Below are 16419 nucleotides of genomic sequence, written 5' to 3'. Positions count from 1 at the left end.
TCTGTTGTTTTGGGTTTTGAAGTCTACATTTACTTTGTAAGTGAGCGTATTCTGCTAGAACTTAAGATGGATTTTAATATCTTTTAGCAGTTAGTATTTTATCTGCTGAGGTAATTTCTCCCTGGGCAGTTTGAACTTTCTAACTGTGTCCTTTTTGGACAAAATTTATTGAAATCACCATCTCTGTCATACAATCTAATGACCAGAGATTATAACAGCAAGTTCCAGTTTAAGTTTTGTATTTTACAAAGATCAAGTGAAAATGAATTTGTCTTCTTGCTAATCATCGAAGACATGAAGCAAATATTTATCTCCAATCCTGTTTAGGTGTTGAGGAGTGTAAGCTAGTGTAGGACACTTTCCCTGTTGCAGTGTTGTATGTTTTGGATCACAGCAGTGTCAATAGGCCTCTGGAAGAAGCAATGAGTTAAATACTATAAGCTATTCATTGTTTCCAAGTTCCAAAATCTTTGTTGCAAGCAAGTCTGCTATTGCTAACAACTTGCTGGGAATGTCCTTAGTAATTGGATGATGTTGAAGGATTTTGCCTTCTGTTTTTAACTTTACAATATGTTGTCTTCTAATTACTGGATTAGTGCTCGGATGGTGTAATCTCCTGTGTGGGTTGACATGAATGCCAGTCGCCACTCGGAATTCCTTTCGTGTCGAAAGTCCAGCGTACAGCCCTTTCATTTTTCTGCTGTGGTTTCTACTGTCTAAATCCAGAAAATTTGTTATTATTTGCTGTCTTCACCTGAGTTTCTGAGACTTGTAATTGCTCCATTTGGCTCAATTTGAACTGTTTTTTTTTATCCTGTTTGTAGACAAATGGTTAACCATTATCCTTGTAATGACTTTTATCTCTTTTCAATTGAGAAACTGTAGGTCTGTTGCCTGTAAGTAAGAAAGAAAAGCAAACCAAAGGCAGAGGATAGTGCAGAAATCTGTAGGAAGTGTTGGTTACTTATTTCCTATTGATAAAAGTCTTGCATGGTCTTTACTTCTTTGAAGGGAAAACTCTTCTTGTTTCTTGGGAGTAAATATAGTTTATTGCCGTGTGGAGCTATTCTTGTGGACACAGATTTTCTTAGAGTGCGTGAGTTTTCATTTGGGTAACTTTCGCACATTTCTGTGCAATCTTTCTAGATTAGAAACTATTCACAAGTTTTGGAAATGTTTTGGTCTATAATCTTATTAGCGAGTAGTAAACTCATGTTGGAGTTTATTGCCATGGGTCTCAAGCTTATTAGCAAGTGGTATACTCATGTTGAAGTTGATTACCATGGGTCTCTAGCTTATTAGCAAGTGGTAAACTCAATGTGTGTTTTATCAGTGATTTGCATGAGGTTCTCCTCATAGCTTTGATCTGTTTGGTGTGTTCCTTTATGGTGACACAGTAATTCCAAGGTAGTTGAACTTTCATGTGTGTTAAGTGAGGAATCACACTGGTACAATATTCCTTTAGGAATATGAGTTTTATTATCGTTGCCTAAGGTTTGTTGACATGGAATGAGATTGAATTATCCAGGTACATTTAACCTCATCTTAAGAAAGGTTTTTGTATTATAATCTCAGCTTTATATGAATATAACGGCAGCTTCTTGAAGGGAATTGAGAGTAGCTATATTTTCTCTTAAGTTTGCTTGAAATGGAAGTTGCTGTGAACACTTTCTTATAATGTACAGGTTAAAAAGGAATCCATCTTTGGTTATTTCGGCTGAACCAGTTTTTTGGTGTTTTCCCTGTGGTGGGAATATTTTGTCTATAAGTTTATTGCAGCATGATGGGTCTTAAGAAATTTTTGGCTCAATTTTTCATCAGATGCTTCTTTTGAATCTGCTGTTGCATCAGGAGTCGGTTGAGACAGAATTGAGTTTAGTGAAATACAGTACGGTACCTTAGAATGAAAATGGCAGTCAGTACTATATCGTAAATTAAGGATAACCTGGCAATTAAGACGGCCATTTTGGCATACAGAATATGCAGGAAATTACTTTTCCATGTACATAAATTTTAATTTAATGTAAAGGTCAGGTAGTTACCCTCCAAGGGAGTTACTGACAGCTGCGTTTTGGTATTTAAGATTACCTTGATACCAATACCACGTCTTTCAGTTCCCCTCTTGAAGGGTGTGCTGCCTGTGCTAACTCGTCGGTGCAGGGAAATGCGACCTCAGTCCAATCTGGCACATAACCGGCTGGGGTGAAGCCGGGGTGTCAGGGCAGTACCCTGCATTTGATGTCATCCCCTTTTCCGAAGTCTTTTGCGCATTTGAGAACCATCGCACGAATTTACCTTAGTTGTGTATTTGGTCTTACTGCTTTCTAGGGAGTTTCTACCATCCAAATATAATAGACTGTACTTGAAATGAGGACTCCGGTTCTCAGTAGTGACTTGGGACACTAAAGTAAACTATAAATGCCCGAATATTAATGATAATTCATTCACATTCAGGGTTTTTTGCTTAAACAAAGTGGCTTTGTTATGTTAACCGATTCAATTATATATTCTTCAGGTTATCTACTGAATTAATCATTTTAATCAATACTGCTTAACTTCACAAGTTTAATTGAGCTAAAACTGTTCCTGTTCAGGTCATATTAAAGAGATATCTGCATGAAAATAGAGAAATATTTTCCTTATAATCAAAATAATCTTGAATCCAGGGAAACATTTGCTTGAAATTAAAAGTATTATTAAGATGCATTCCTACTTTGACAATTATGCATTTATGTGGTTGAATATATTTTTGCTTATTGAAGTGGTATTGCTTTCAAGAAAGTGTTGAAGAGTTACGGCTAATTCTTCGCTCTCTGTACATTCTATTTTTTCCTATACTGGACTTAGCATCTAGGCTATGCACGGTATCATTGGATTGGGGTACACAACGAAAAGTGAATTGCTGTTTAAAAACGTCTCATGAAAAGGATATATATTTCAACTCCACAGTAACATTACCCAAGTACCTTCATGGTATTACTATTCATATCAGTTATAATGTTAAGCAGGATTTAGTCTGATTGGTAGCATTCTTCAAATGGTTTATGAAACTAGTCAAATATGTTCTTAGGTCATTGAAAGAATTTAAGTCTCAACTCCATTTATTGCTTCAATTAAGTCATGAGTTTACAAAGGAAATTTGCTTTGTAAAATGGAACTTTAAAAAGCAAATTATTGGTTGTTACAACTCGGGAATTTTCTCAAGTCCAATGTCCAAAGGCATCTCTGGTTCTGTGATATATCTCAACACCTTTTAGAATTATAGCTAAATATTTTACTCTATCAGTAAGTTTCAAAATGTCTGCAGCAGAGTTTAAAGTTATGGTATTCCTTGACTTATTATCAGGCTTTTTCAAAATACATATTTCAGTGATGTTAACCAACTGGGAGGTGTCCCAGTGACAGGCTGCTTACAGTAAGCAAACTGCAGTCACTTAGCATTTCAAATCAACATTCCAAGATATGATGTCACCTCACTCTTCACAGGAGAGATTCAGGGACTTTTCAACTTCTACATAGGCTTTACGGTGATCGGGGCAGCAGGCAGAGCTTCATAGAGCTAGAAAAATGCTGTTCTAGAGGTCAGCCCCTTATTTGGGGGGGTACACTAATGAGCTCGGAAAAAAAATAAATTTTATTTTAATTTTTACTTCCTTTGTAATATTTTTTACCTTAGTAATTTTATGGAAATAAAAGTTTGTTGTTAAGTTCTGTTTTTTATTTTCTTCTAAAATATCTTTATACAAAAATTCTTCTAAAATGTCTTTATACATAATTTTATACAAGTTTTTTTGCATGGTATAATACCTTAAAATAATTTCATACGTATTAAGCACAATATCAGAATATGAAATATCAAGTTTATAAATATATTGTATATTTTTTTAAAAAAATACTAAAGTTGTAATGACAAAAATAAGTCCTAAGAATTTTTTCAAACAAATATCACCACAAGTTAAACTTTTGGTATTTTGTAAAGTCTTAAAACTTTTAAAAGTGTTTTTGAGAGCCGAGTGTGTGAAACAGAAAATCTCAAGTTTTGAAAACTTGTGCTTCCTTGTGGAGTACTGTAGTGATTAACTCCTGATGTTCTAGATTCAAGTATGAAGAATAGAGTACTGTATAATCAATCACACTTGGTGAATAACTGGTATAGACACCGGAGAAATTAACTCCAGCATCTTATACCAGTTATTCACCAAGTTTGATTGATTATACAGTACTGTATTCTTCAAACTTAAATCTAGAACATCAAAAGTTAATCACTACAGTACTCCACAAGGAAGCACAAGTTTTCAAAACTAAGATTTTCTATACTTCAAACACTCAGCTTTCAAAAAACATTAAAGTAAAAGACTTTACAAAATACTAAGTAACAAAAAAGTTTAAACATTTATACAAAACTTTGAAAAGAAATACATGGTAAATTAATTAAATTTCAAACATTTCTAATCAAATAATTTTGAAAAAGAAATAATTATTTCATCAATTTTTATCTATAAAAAAAATGTTCTATCTTTGCTTAAAGTAAAGACTGCAGTCTATCATTTTTCATATCCTTAAATGATTCATGACTTTCAATGACAATATTTCAAACTGATCAAAAAAATAGTATAAAAATTTTTACAAAACTTTGAACAGAAAAACATGGTAATCTAATTAAATTTTTAAAAATTTTAATCAAATTATTTTGAAAAAGAAAAAATTTTCATTAATTTTTATCTAAAAAAAAAAATGTTCTATCTTTGCTCAAAGTAAAGACTGCAGTCTATCAATTTTTATATCCTTAATGATTCATGACTTTCAATGACAATATTTCAAACTGATCAAAAAAATAGTATAAAAATTTTTACAAAACTTTGAACAGAAAAACATGGTAATCTAATTAAATTTTTAAAAATTTTAATCAAATTATTTTGAAAAAGAAAAAATTTTCATTAATTTTTATCTAAAAAAAAAAATGTTCTATCTTTGCTCAAAGTAAAGACTGCAGTCTATCAATTTTTATATCCTTAATGATTCATGACTTTCAATGACTATTTTAAACTGATCAACAAAATAGTATAAACAATTTTACAAATAACTTTGAACAGAAAAACATGGTAATCTAATTAAATTGTAAACAATTTTAATCAAATCATTTTGAAAAAGAAAAAATTATTTCATCAATTTTTATCTATAAAAAAAAACGTTCTATCTATGCTCAAAGTAAAGACTGCAGCCTATCAATTTTTATATCCTTAATGATTCATGACTTTCAATGACTATTTTAAACTGATCAACAAAATAGTATAAACAATTTTACAAATAACTTTGAACAGAAAAACATGGTAATCTAATTAAATTTAAAATTTTTTAATCAAATCATTTTGAAAAGAAAAAATTATTTCATCAATTTTTATCTATAAAAAAAAATGTTCTATCTATGCTCAAAGTAAAGACTGCAGCCTATCAATTTTTATATCCTTAATGATTCATGACTTTCAATGACAATATTTTAAACTGATCAACAAAATAGTATAAACAATTTCCCAAATAACTTTTAACAGAAAAACATGGTAATCTAATTAAATTTTAAAAATTTTTTAATCAAGTAACTTTTTAAGAAAAGGAAAAAATTATAATTTCATCAATTTTTATCTGTGAAAATATTCTATCTGCTCAAAGTAAAGACTGCAGTCTATCATTCTTTATATCCTTAATGATTCATGACTTTCAATGACAATATTTTAAACAGATCATTCAAAATGGTACCTAATTGTAAGTTAAAATTCACACCATGTCATACATTTAACCTTTATAATAACTGTATGGTATAGATTGATGGTAAATATCTCTTAAAAAAAATAATTTGAATAAAATTTATTTCTATATTCACCTGATGTACAAATTGCTTCTCCATGGAAGCTCAATTTCATCAACATTTCTCAAACTAAAACAAATTCCTGATTTATTTCCTTTCAATAGACTTATGCCATTAGTAAAATAATAAGACATCTAGCGGTTAATAATAATAACCAATGGCTTGTGCAAGCCGCCGTCTGTCTTTCAGTCAAGACGTCACAACTGTGCAAAATCTTGACCTAAGGCAGTAGGGAGGGTAGTGGAAATATACGATGGTCAACCTGTATATGAAAATCTGCCCAAAAAAACTCACATGTATTGCCGACTTCCACAAAAGAAAACAGAGGTAATTTACCGCTCTAAATAATAGAAACAATTACCTAATAATATATCTATATACCTCAAAACCATATAACCAAATCCAGAATTCTGAAGAAAAATACAAATCAACCAGACCAAAAAATATTATTACAAGCTAAGCTGAAAAGGCAGAATATAAGCCCAAGGGTTCCAACAAGGGAAAATAGCCCAGTGAGGAATGGAAATAATGAAATTAACTATATGAAAAGTAATGAATAAAGATAGAATATCTTGAAGATCAGTAACATTGTTGAAATAAATGCGTCATATATAAACTATGGAGACACTTGTGTCAGCCTGTTCAACATAGCCTTATGATGTCGGTATGTGCGTTAGAATTAACTGCATACCTAGCATTGCGTACAGGATTGTAGTCTAGGAAGACATGAAAGCAAAGGATGGTCAAAATTAAGAAAAGTCTTATGCGACATGCATAAAGAACTATGGTAACTGAATGACAATGTCAGAGATTAATATCTAGTGCAGGAATAAAAAATTCAATAGACAGAAAGTCTATGTCCAACAAATCAAGATGAACTTCAGCAGCTGAAGACCAGACGGAAGAAAAATACTCAAAACAAGGCAGAATGAAAGATTTAAAACACTTCTTCAGAATAGATTGATCACCGAAAATCTAAAAGACTTTCTCAATAAGACTAGTTTTTGTACAACTGACAAAGAAACAGACCAATGTGTTTCTCAAAAGTAAATTTGTAATCAAGGAAAAAAAAACTTTAAAAGGGATTTTGACGTAGGAAAAATCTATTTTTGGGCTCGAGCCATGTCGTCCTGATGGAAGTTCCCTTCAGCAACTTTCTACTGGATAATATTTCTGCAATTGATATTATAAGAGAATTACTGTCGGGTATCACGGGGTTCCAACTCCCGTATCGACTATCCGAAAATATCTTGTATAATCAGGGACGTATCCTAAGATAACTATAAATATCTGCACCCCAAATAGACCTTTCCCCCACTAATCCTCTAAGGGGAAGGATAAGTGAGGTGCCGTTACATACAGTGAACCCTCGTTTATCGCGGTAGATAGGTTCCAGACGCGGGCGCGATAGGTGAAAATCCGCGAAGTAGTGACAGCATATTTACCTATTTATTTAACATGTATATTCGGACTTTTAAAACCTTCCCTTGTACGTAGTACTGTTAACAAACCACCCTTTACACCCTGTAATGTACAGAACACTTAATGCATGTACTACAGCACCCTAAACTAAAACAGGCACAAATATTAAAGGCGATTTTATATCATGTGTTTCCTAAACACCTAAAAAGCACGATAAAAAATGGCAACCAATGTTTTGTTTACGTTCATCTCTGATCATAATGAAGAAACAAACTCATTTAGTGTACACATATATGTACGTATGGTTAGTTTTTGCATCGATTATATTGATTATACAGTACAGTACTGTATGTTGATTTTTTTATTACCAATGTTTTAGTTTACGTATTTTTCTTAGGACTTCCAAATGAAATCTTTTTCTTTATGACGCCGCCTGAAACGACGGCGTGTACGCTCAGTAAACAACCACGCTCAGAACAAACAAGGCATTTAACACGCATGATGATAGTGATAAATAATGATACAGTACATACAGTATTTACAGTACAAAGCATTTACAAAATATGTTACCTTACAAATATAAATTATACAGTACTTGTACGTAGCAAAGCAGGAAAACAATTTGAGAGAGAGAGAGAGAGAGAGAGAGAGAGAGAGAGAGAGAGAGAGAGAGAGAGAGAGAGAGAGAGAGAGATTGTTTTACGTACGTAAATGTAAATTTTAAACAAAAAAAATATGATAGGTTACAACATGTAGACTTTTAAAACCTTCCCTTTAACTTAATGCATACAGTACGTACAGTACTAAACTATAAAACAGGTTAAAGTAAAAAATAAAGATTGTTACTGTACTCACCACGAAAGAAGTTCCAGAAAAACTTGAATGACGATGGCGATGAATTTGCTGCACAGTAGAAATGATGATGATGAAGCTGATGATGTGTTCTACTGTGCAGTCAATGATAGTATTTTACGTCTCTTCAGACGGAGGTGTCTTTTCCTGGGACACCTCTTCAACTTCTTCAATTTCTTCCGAAGGCGTACTAGCAGGAGGAACTGGCTCTTTTTTGCGAGGCTGAAAAAACATTGTGATCGGAAGTTGTTGCCGCTGCTTCTTTTTTCGATCCAAGAGCATCCTGTAGGGAGTCGTGATGTCATCGACCTTGTTGCAGAATTGCATCGCGCGAACCATATCCTCGTCCCACTCTTGCAACATTTCTTTCGCCTCCTTCATATGGTTGCAGAACTTGGCGAGCCGTTCTAATGTTAAGCCCGTTTCTTCTACATTTTCTTGGGTCTCTTCCTGGGTACCCTCACTCTCTTCCTCACTTGCCGATTTCGTCAGGTCTTCGAGATCTGCGTCAGTTAGGGGCTGGGAATGGCAGTCCAACAACTCGTCGACGTCTTCAGTCGTCATGTCGCCAAACCCGTCACCCCCAATTATGGCAGCCAACTGCACAGATTTCCGTATTGCAGAGTGTTGGATTTCCGACGGAGTAAATCCCTTGTCGTCGTAAACAATATCGGGCCACAGCTTCTTCCAGCTCGCATTTACAGTTGCAGGTTTCATCTCTTGAAGTGCCTTTTGAATATTCTGCAGGCACGTGGCTATGGTGTACTGCCGCCAGTACGCCTTCAAGTTGAAGTCTTCATCCTCGTCATCTTGGGCAGCATCCACACACGCAACGAGGTCCGCCAAGGTATTCTTCGTGTAGAGGGCCTTGAACGCCCTGATAACCCCCTGGTCCATTGGTTGAATTAATGACGTGGTGTTGGGTGGCAGGAACTCAACCTGAACGCCCTCACGCGACAGGTCAGTTGCGTGTCCACCAGCGTTATCCATAAGGAGAAGGATCTTGAATGGCAAGCCCTTCTCTAAGAGATATTCATGGACTTGCGGGATGAAACACTGGTGGAACCAGTTGGAGGTCAGCATCTTCGTAATCCATGCCTTTTGATTATGCATCCAGTACACGGGAAGGAGATTCTTATTTTTGTTTTTCAAAGCGCGAGGATTTTTCGACTTATAAATAAGCCCCGGCTTTAACAAAAATCCAGCAGCATTGCCACACATCACGAGGGTAACGCGATCCTTGAATGCCTTAAAGCCAGAGGCTTTGGCTTCCTCTTTGAACAGGAAAGTTCGCGACGGCATTCTCTTCCAAAACAAGCCGGTTTCATCCATATTAAACACTTGTTCCGGCTTGTATCCACCTTCAGCGATAATGTTCTTGAAAGTCTGGTTCACGTAAGTTTCAGCAGCGGCAGTGTCAGCGGAAGCAGACTCCCCATGCAGGGAAACGCTTTTCAGGGCGAAGCGTTTCTGAAACTTCGCGAACCATCCTTTGCTGGCGGAAAAACGTTGTTTCTGACGCTGGGAATCAGTGGAGGTCCCTGGTTGAGGATCATCTACATCATCATCTTCTTCAGCATGGTCGCCATCGTCGTCATGAGGTTCCTTTGCCGCAAAATTCTCATACAAGCTCAAAGCCTTTGTTCGGATGGTGTTCGTATCCAACGCTATGTTCTTCTTCCGACAGTCGGCAATCCACACAGCTAAAGCACCTTCCATGCGTACGATCGTTTTATTACGCGTTGTAACGACTCGCTTCGCTGATCTGCTAAAGGTGATTGCAGCAGTCTTTCTAATGTTCGCCTCGTCCTTCCTGATGTAGCGAACGGTGGATTCGTTGATGCCAAAATGGCGGCCGGCGGCCGCGTAACTTCTACCATCTTTTAACATGTCGAGAAGCGTAACCTTCTCAGCTATCGTCATCATTCTTCGGTGGCGTTTAGGCTCACTACCAGCCTTACTAGAAGCAGAACGCTTGGGAGCCATTGTAACAGAAAGTTCAACAAAAAGTTCAACTTAAAACAGTCGCACACAGCACAGATTCAACTTCACAAACTTAAGAACGTCTACTCAGCAATACGCGGAAAGAGAAAGTGAACGATGCAGTCCCGCGAGAACTCTGATGCTGCGGGTTGGAGATGCGGGCCAAACACCAATCACAGGCTAGATAACAAAACTTGAGTTTTGATTCGTCATCTATCAGCGCTTGAACCAATCACAACCCGTCTTATACAGTACTATGGTGCGTTGGTTACTCATAGAAGATGTCCCGCGCACACTGAACGTACGTAGATTAAGTACAATACCGTAATAATAATAAATAATGATAATAATACTGTACAGTAATAATAATAATAATAATGATTAATAATAATAACAATAATAATTTTATTAACAACAACAACAATAATAATAATAACAATAATAATAAAAATTTACGTACGTACGCTATTTTACGCCTCTCTCTCTCTCTCTCTCTCTCTCTCTCTCGTACGCTTACAGTACTTATTCGAAATGTGATTTTTGCAACAAAGAATATTATTGGATGCAGTACTGTACTACGTACGTATACATACAAAAGATTCATGGAAAAGAAGCACATCCATTACAGTACACACCATTCTAATATGGTATGACTGCATCTGATTTGCGTTTCATGTTCGATTTAATTTTACTACGTACTGAATTATCGTATGATCACATTCTCTTTTCGTGTTTTATTTCTTTCTGTGCTGAATTATATATCATATGTAATGCAATGAACAATCAGTAAGAGCAGATATTACTATAATTACAGTATTAATGGAATTACAGGTAACAAAATATCGTATTTGGTTATCTTCAGATTTCGCGGTATTTTCGAATTTTCCGGAAAATCCGCGATATGTATATATATATGGGTTATGGGAAAACCCCGCGAAGTGGTGAATCCGCGATTGTCGAACCGCGAAGTAGCGAGGGTTCACTGTATATCTCCTTTCGGTGCTCCCATACGACCCTGCCACTTCATTCCACGTCACAGCTGAGCTACTGTGAAATAGAAGCCTCCAACAAACAAAGGGGTGGGAGAAAAAAGAAGTAACGGGCGGCCCATCAGGACGACATGGCTATCTCACCCGAAAATAGATTTTTCCTACGTCAAAATCCCTTTTTTGGGCTCGAGCCAGGTCGTCCTGATGGAAATGTACCAGAGAATTATCTATACTCGGTGGGAGGCTTTGCATAAAAGACCTTGAACCAAAAAATTGCTCCCCACCTAAGTGACGAAACAAGTATTAATCTCTAAACCTGGGAACCTTTAAAGGAAATGATGAAGTGCATTTTCCCTTTTTCCCTGAAGCAAATACTTTTGTTTCCTCATTGCTAATAACAAGCTGAAGGAGTGCCCTAGGATGCATGGTGGGCTACGTCGTTGCCGCGGAGTAGATAACACCCCCTCAACCACCACATTATGATGCGTCTCCTCCAATTGCTTCATTTAATGCCTGAAGAAAACCTAAGTGGACTTCCAACCAGTATATGTCTGCAGTCCCTCAAGTCATATACTGGAAAAAGTTCTAGAAAGAAGCAACATCTTACAAGCCGGGCCCTCTCTTCACGGAAAGTAAATAATTTTATTTCGTAAGTGGTTTAGAGACAAATCAAATCCCACTGTATTCTTTTAAAACAAAAGACTACCCTTAAACTGCACTGCTCTCAGCAAATACACTTTTGGACGGTGTATTAGACCAAGGAAAGGATAACCATGAAGGGGAATTATTTTCCTTAGACCCCAAGGTGAAAAGGGAAGTTCAATTTTTTTTCCGAAAAGCGGGTCCAGGGTATAAATTAACCTCGCCATTTTCCACAAATTCAATATATTTCTCGTCTCTAGATATCGTTACAAAGTCACTAACCCGAGCATCGGAAGCCATCGTAATTAAGAAGATGACTTTCTGAGTGGGATTCAGAATAGTAGCCTTTTGATTGCCATGTCCGAAGTGAATTGCAAATCTTTGTCCAAAGACCAAGAGATAGGCTTCGGTAGAGCCAACAGCCGTAGCCTTGCACAAACCTTCAGAACTTTGTTGAAGAGATCCAAGTAAAATTCGACATCAAAGGCATATAATATAGATCTAGTGAGGGCCGAAGTGTACGACGAAATCGTAAAGGAGGCTGGACTTTAAACATGCAAAGTAAGCATGAAACTTAAACAAAATCCATAGTAATCAACCCTGGATTTATGTCTTCGACATATTTGATCCATCTGGTCTATGACGTTTCATACAGTCATGGTTCTAGACGACTCATAGTTTCCACAAATACCCACTCCTCACGTTGAATTTTCAATTCCATTCCCAGGAATAAGGTGAAATCAAATATGAGATGAGGACTGAACGATCTCCATGATGAAGCATAGACAATCCCCTGCTGTCCATCCTTAGACAGAATCGAGTTAGTCACGGCACGAGTTGGGATTCAAATCTGTGACAATGGGAAACCTGTTGCTCATTGGCTACCAAAGAGCCACCAGCCGCCATCCCTTGAAAGATCTACGCCTGTCAAAAACCTCCACGAGGAGGTTAAACAGTGGAAACAGGTAAATCGTCGTCCAATGACTCGCATCCAGGGACATTGACGAACTTTAATGTCCATGCCCACTGCTGCTTGAACCCCTTTCGGTGCTACTTAGCAGGGAAATATCATGCTGAAGCTCATTGCAAACAGATCCACTTGAAGGCCAGAGATTTGATCTCGCTGATCCAACGTAAAGAAGGTTATCATTACATGGTTAAATTAAGGAGACCTCAATTCTAGTCTGTTGAATCAATATACTATAACTCTGTTAACGAGGTTTAAGTGGATATGAATGTTCTCCTTCACGTATAAGTTCATGAGGGAAGAGAAGACTGCCAGGGACTCCAGAATATTGATGTGGTATTGGTAAAATTTCTGAGACCAACAGCTTTGCACTTTTTTGGGTGGGTTATGACCCACCCAACCTCCCACCGAGGCGTCCAAACAGTGTCACTACTAGAGGAGGAAAACGCACTGTGAAAGACTTATGGCAGTGAACCATGGTCCAAGTTGCAAGAAAACCGGGGTCGTCTTCTGATGGTCAGGAAGAGGTCAAGGGATTCGGCAGAAAACACCTTGCCCAAAAGATAGTCAGTGTTTCCGTCACCAGTGGCAGCACACCCGTAAAGCCCTGTCCACCCGATCAAGCAAACAGTGATACCAGGCCACAAGTTAGTGAAAATGAGGGTTGATGACATCAGAAGCCGCCTAACCGATTCGCCAACGAAGAAAAAATTTGCCATCATGGTACAAAAATTGCCATTAGTAACTGCACACTTAGGTAACAGCATTGCCATCTCCCAAGGCTCTTCCTAAAGCAGAGGCATAAGAACAATCCCCTATACGAGGCTTCATCTGCCGTCAGTAACGGCAGCGTTGGTAAGAATGGCAGCAAAGTCAGACAACTATACTTCCCACAGAAACATCATGCCATAAGCAAAGGTTGTGGCGGTACAGGCCATACTGCCTTAAATAGCGACGTATCACTATCGTGTGCCCAAGATAAGGAATGAGGTCGGAGACGACGAAGCCGTAAGTACCAGCAATGTCGTCAGTTTGACAACTCGGTCTTACATAAAGGGGTATGCTGTCTAAAAGACCAGAACCCTGAAGGGATTAGGCCTCACCACAACAATAGCAAAAACACAGCATTATAAATAAAATTAAGTTCGATATCAGTAACAGGAAAACTCACCATGGAGAGGTGTAAAGACAAAGAAAAGACTTTACTATATCTAAAATTCTCATGGGCTAGGATACAGCAGCACACAACTGTCAGTGCACCAACAGGAAAAAACTCACCCTTTGCAAAGGGGAACACGATACAACTACCGTAAGCTAACATGAGAACATATGAAAGTAGCATAATGGACCGACGAACACGCCGTCGAAGGATAGGCTAGGCCTGGATACGACAAGTCGAAAGGAAAATCCCAGGAGGCTAAAAGAAAAGGCAGTAAGACAGTCAGCGAACCAACTAAACAAGTGAGCTCGCCCTTCGCAAACGGGAACGCCAAAAAAACTGCGCATTCCTAGCCCTGAGAGAATCAAGATGCTTGTAGTACGATGGCCAATCGCCTAAACGGTCAGAGTACCGAGAAACGCCAACAAGAGTGACAAAAATCTCAAGAGACTAGTATGACCGAGTAAAAATCTCATCACCCTTTGCAATATGTTACTTAAAAATTCAACAAAGACGGTAAGAAGAGACACCTTCTCCTAGCTGTTCTAGTTTGAGAAAAGGGCCTCATGATCAATATTGCCAAAAGCAGCACTAAAATTACGGCCAATCATACAAATTTCCTGAACACAATAAAGGGATTTTTGTATAGCATTGGAAATTGTAAACTGTTGAAATATAGACAATCATCCAAGAAAAGAAAAAGAGGGTGAGGGGTAAATTTGTCAAAAATAGCCAACTATCCAAGAATTTAAAATAAAAAAATTGAAAATTGTCCAAAAAATGTCAAAATATGGTCAATCATCCAAGAAATCTGTCAAAAGAAATGGCCAATCATACCAAACAATGCAAAAAATGGCGAATACTCAAAAATCTGTAAAGAAAAAAAAAAAAAATAAATAAATAAAATAAATTGGCCAATCATCCAACTCCTGTCAAAAACTAGCCAATCATCTAGGTATAAAAGAACTCTCGGGCAATGATTCCTAAACCATTCTGAAAGAGAGGCCATCATCCTGATGAACAGCCAATCATCTAGGTATAAAAGAACTCTCGGGCAATGATTCCTAAACCATTCTGAAAGAGAGGCCATCATCCTGATGAACACTTGAAGGTCTGCCCGAGAATGAAACATTGCACTCAAATCGGTATATCTTTGACCCACTGACGAAACGAAGATATTTTCATGAATTGTGGAATTATGAGATTGATTGATTGATTGATTTATAGTTTTCAGGCATCCTGACATCTAAGGTCATTGACGCCGGTAACTTTTAATGTATGCATACAAAAATAAAAAAAAAATAAAAAAAAAGTATTTAATAAAAATCATAATAGTTGAATAGTTTTCAGAAGACCTGCTTCTGAAATAAATCTAAAAATGCCACTTGCATAGTAGGACACATCATTTCCAAGGATCTTGGCAAGGATGAACCTGCCATCCTCTGGAATTATGAGAAAATACGCATCTAGGAGTCTGTTGAAAACACCAAGTCTTTTCTCTATCACCCCCCAAGAAGAGGGAATTTCAAAAAGAAACTTTGTGAGAACTGTAAACATTTTGAGGGCTGAGACATCTACAACTTGTTTTAAACTCCCTCAATCTTTGGAGGTCTTGGTATAACCTGTTGCAAAATCAGATAAATTACATAATTTTGTTTCAAAATCTGTGCCAATGCTGTATTGCTAGATAATTCTGAAATAGGGCTGGTTCCTTGGACAAAGGAGAATTGGAGCCTGGAGGGATCAGGTAGACTTTTTTTGACTACAGCTAGCAATCCAGGATTGGGATGAAGGCCATCCCAAACATTGAGAGAAACTATTCCTCCTGCAGGGATTTGCAAGGAAGGACAACCAAACTGTTTTCTCATAAGATGTGGAATCTGGTTAGAAAGTCTTCTGGAATACCTGAGTGGAATCCTGATGATATACTTGATGGTCCAGCACTTTGCTGCAGTAGAGGGGCTTGAGTGTCTCAATGATGGGCTGGGCAATGGCGGTGGGGTAGTTTATCCACCCTGGCAGGCTCAACCATACCGCTAAGGCCAGTTCTGAGAGACCAGACCAAGACTAGACCCCTATAGGCCTTCTCCTTTATTTTAAGATAGGCAAAGGCTAGGAGAAGGAAAACTCCAAAATCAAACCAAACAAGACCCCAACGGCGGAGCTTCCCAGCGCCGGCAGAAGAGGGCAATGCCTGCCGGGCAGGCAACAAGGCGGGCCTTGACATAACAAGAACCCGGCAGCCCGATGCAACCAACATCGGAGAAGCCGCCTGTCTCATATGTCTTGAGCCGCGGTGAAAACGATGTGGGCCAAGTGTGTGAGCGTGGCCGTTGCAAAGCCACGACCACCCAAAACAATATACCCAGCTACTGGCATTCTGTCGTTTCCTCCACCCTTCTTCATCTTTTCATAGATAGGAGGCTGATGGCTAACGACAGAACCCAATACTCGGACACGAGTGGGCGCCGACGACTTGGGATACAAGAGGATTTCCTCTGGGTACAATTCCAAGACCGTCAAAGCTGACTTTAAAAGTCGG

This window comes from Palaemon carinicauda, unplaced genomic scaffold (genome assembly GCF_036898095.1).
Source record: "Palaemon carinicauda isolate YSFRI2023 unplaced genomic scaffold, ASM3689809v2 scaffold330, whole genome shotgun sequence".
In the NCBI taxonomy this organism is placed as follows: domain Eukaryota; kingdom Metazoa; phylum Arthropoda; class Malacostraca; order Decapoda; family Palaemonidae; genus Palaemon; species Palaemon carinicauda.
The sequence above is the reverse complement of the archived record's forward strand: the minus strand, read 5'-3'. Positions refer to the sequence as shown.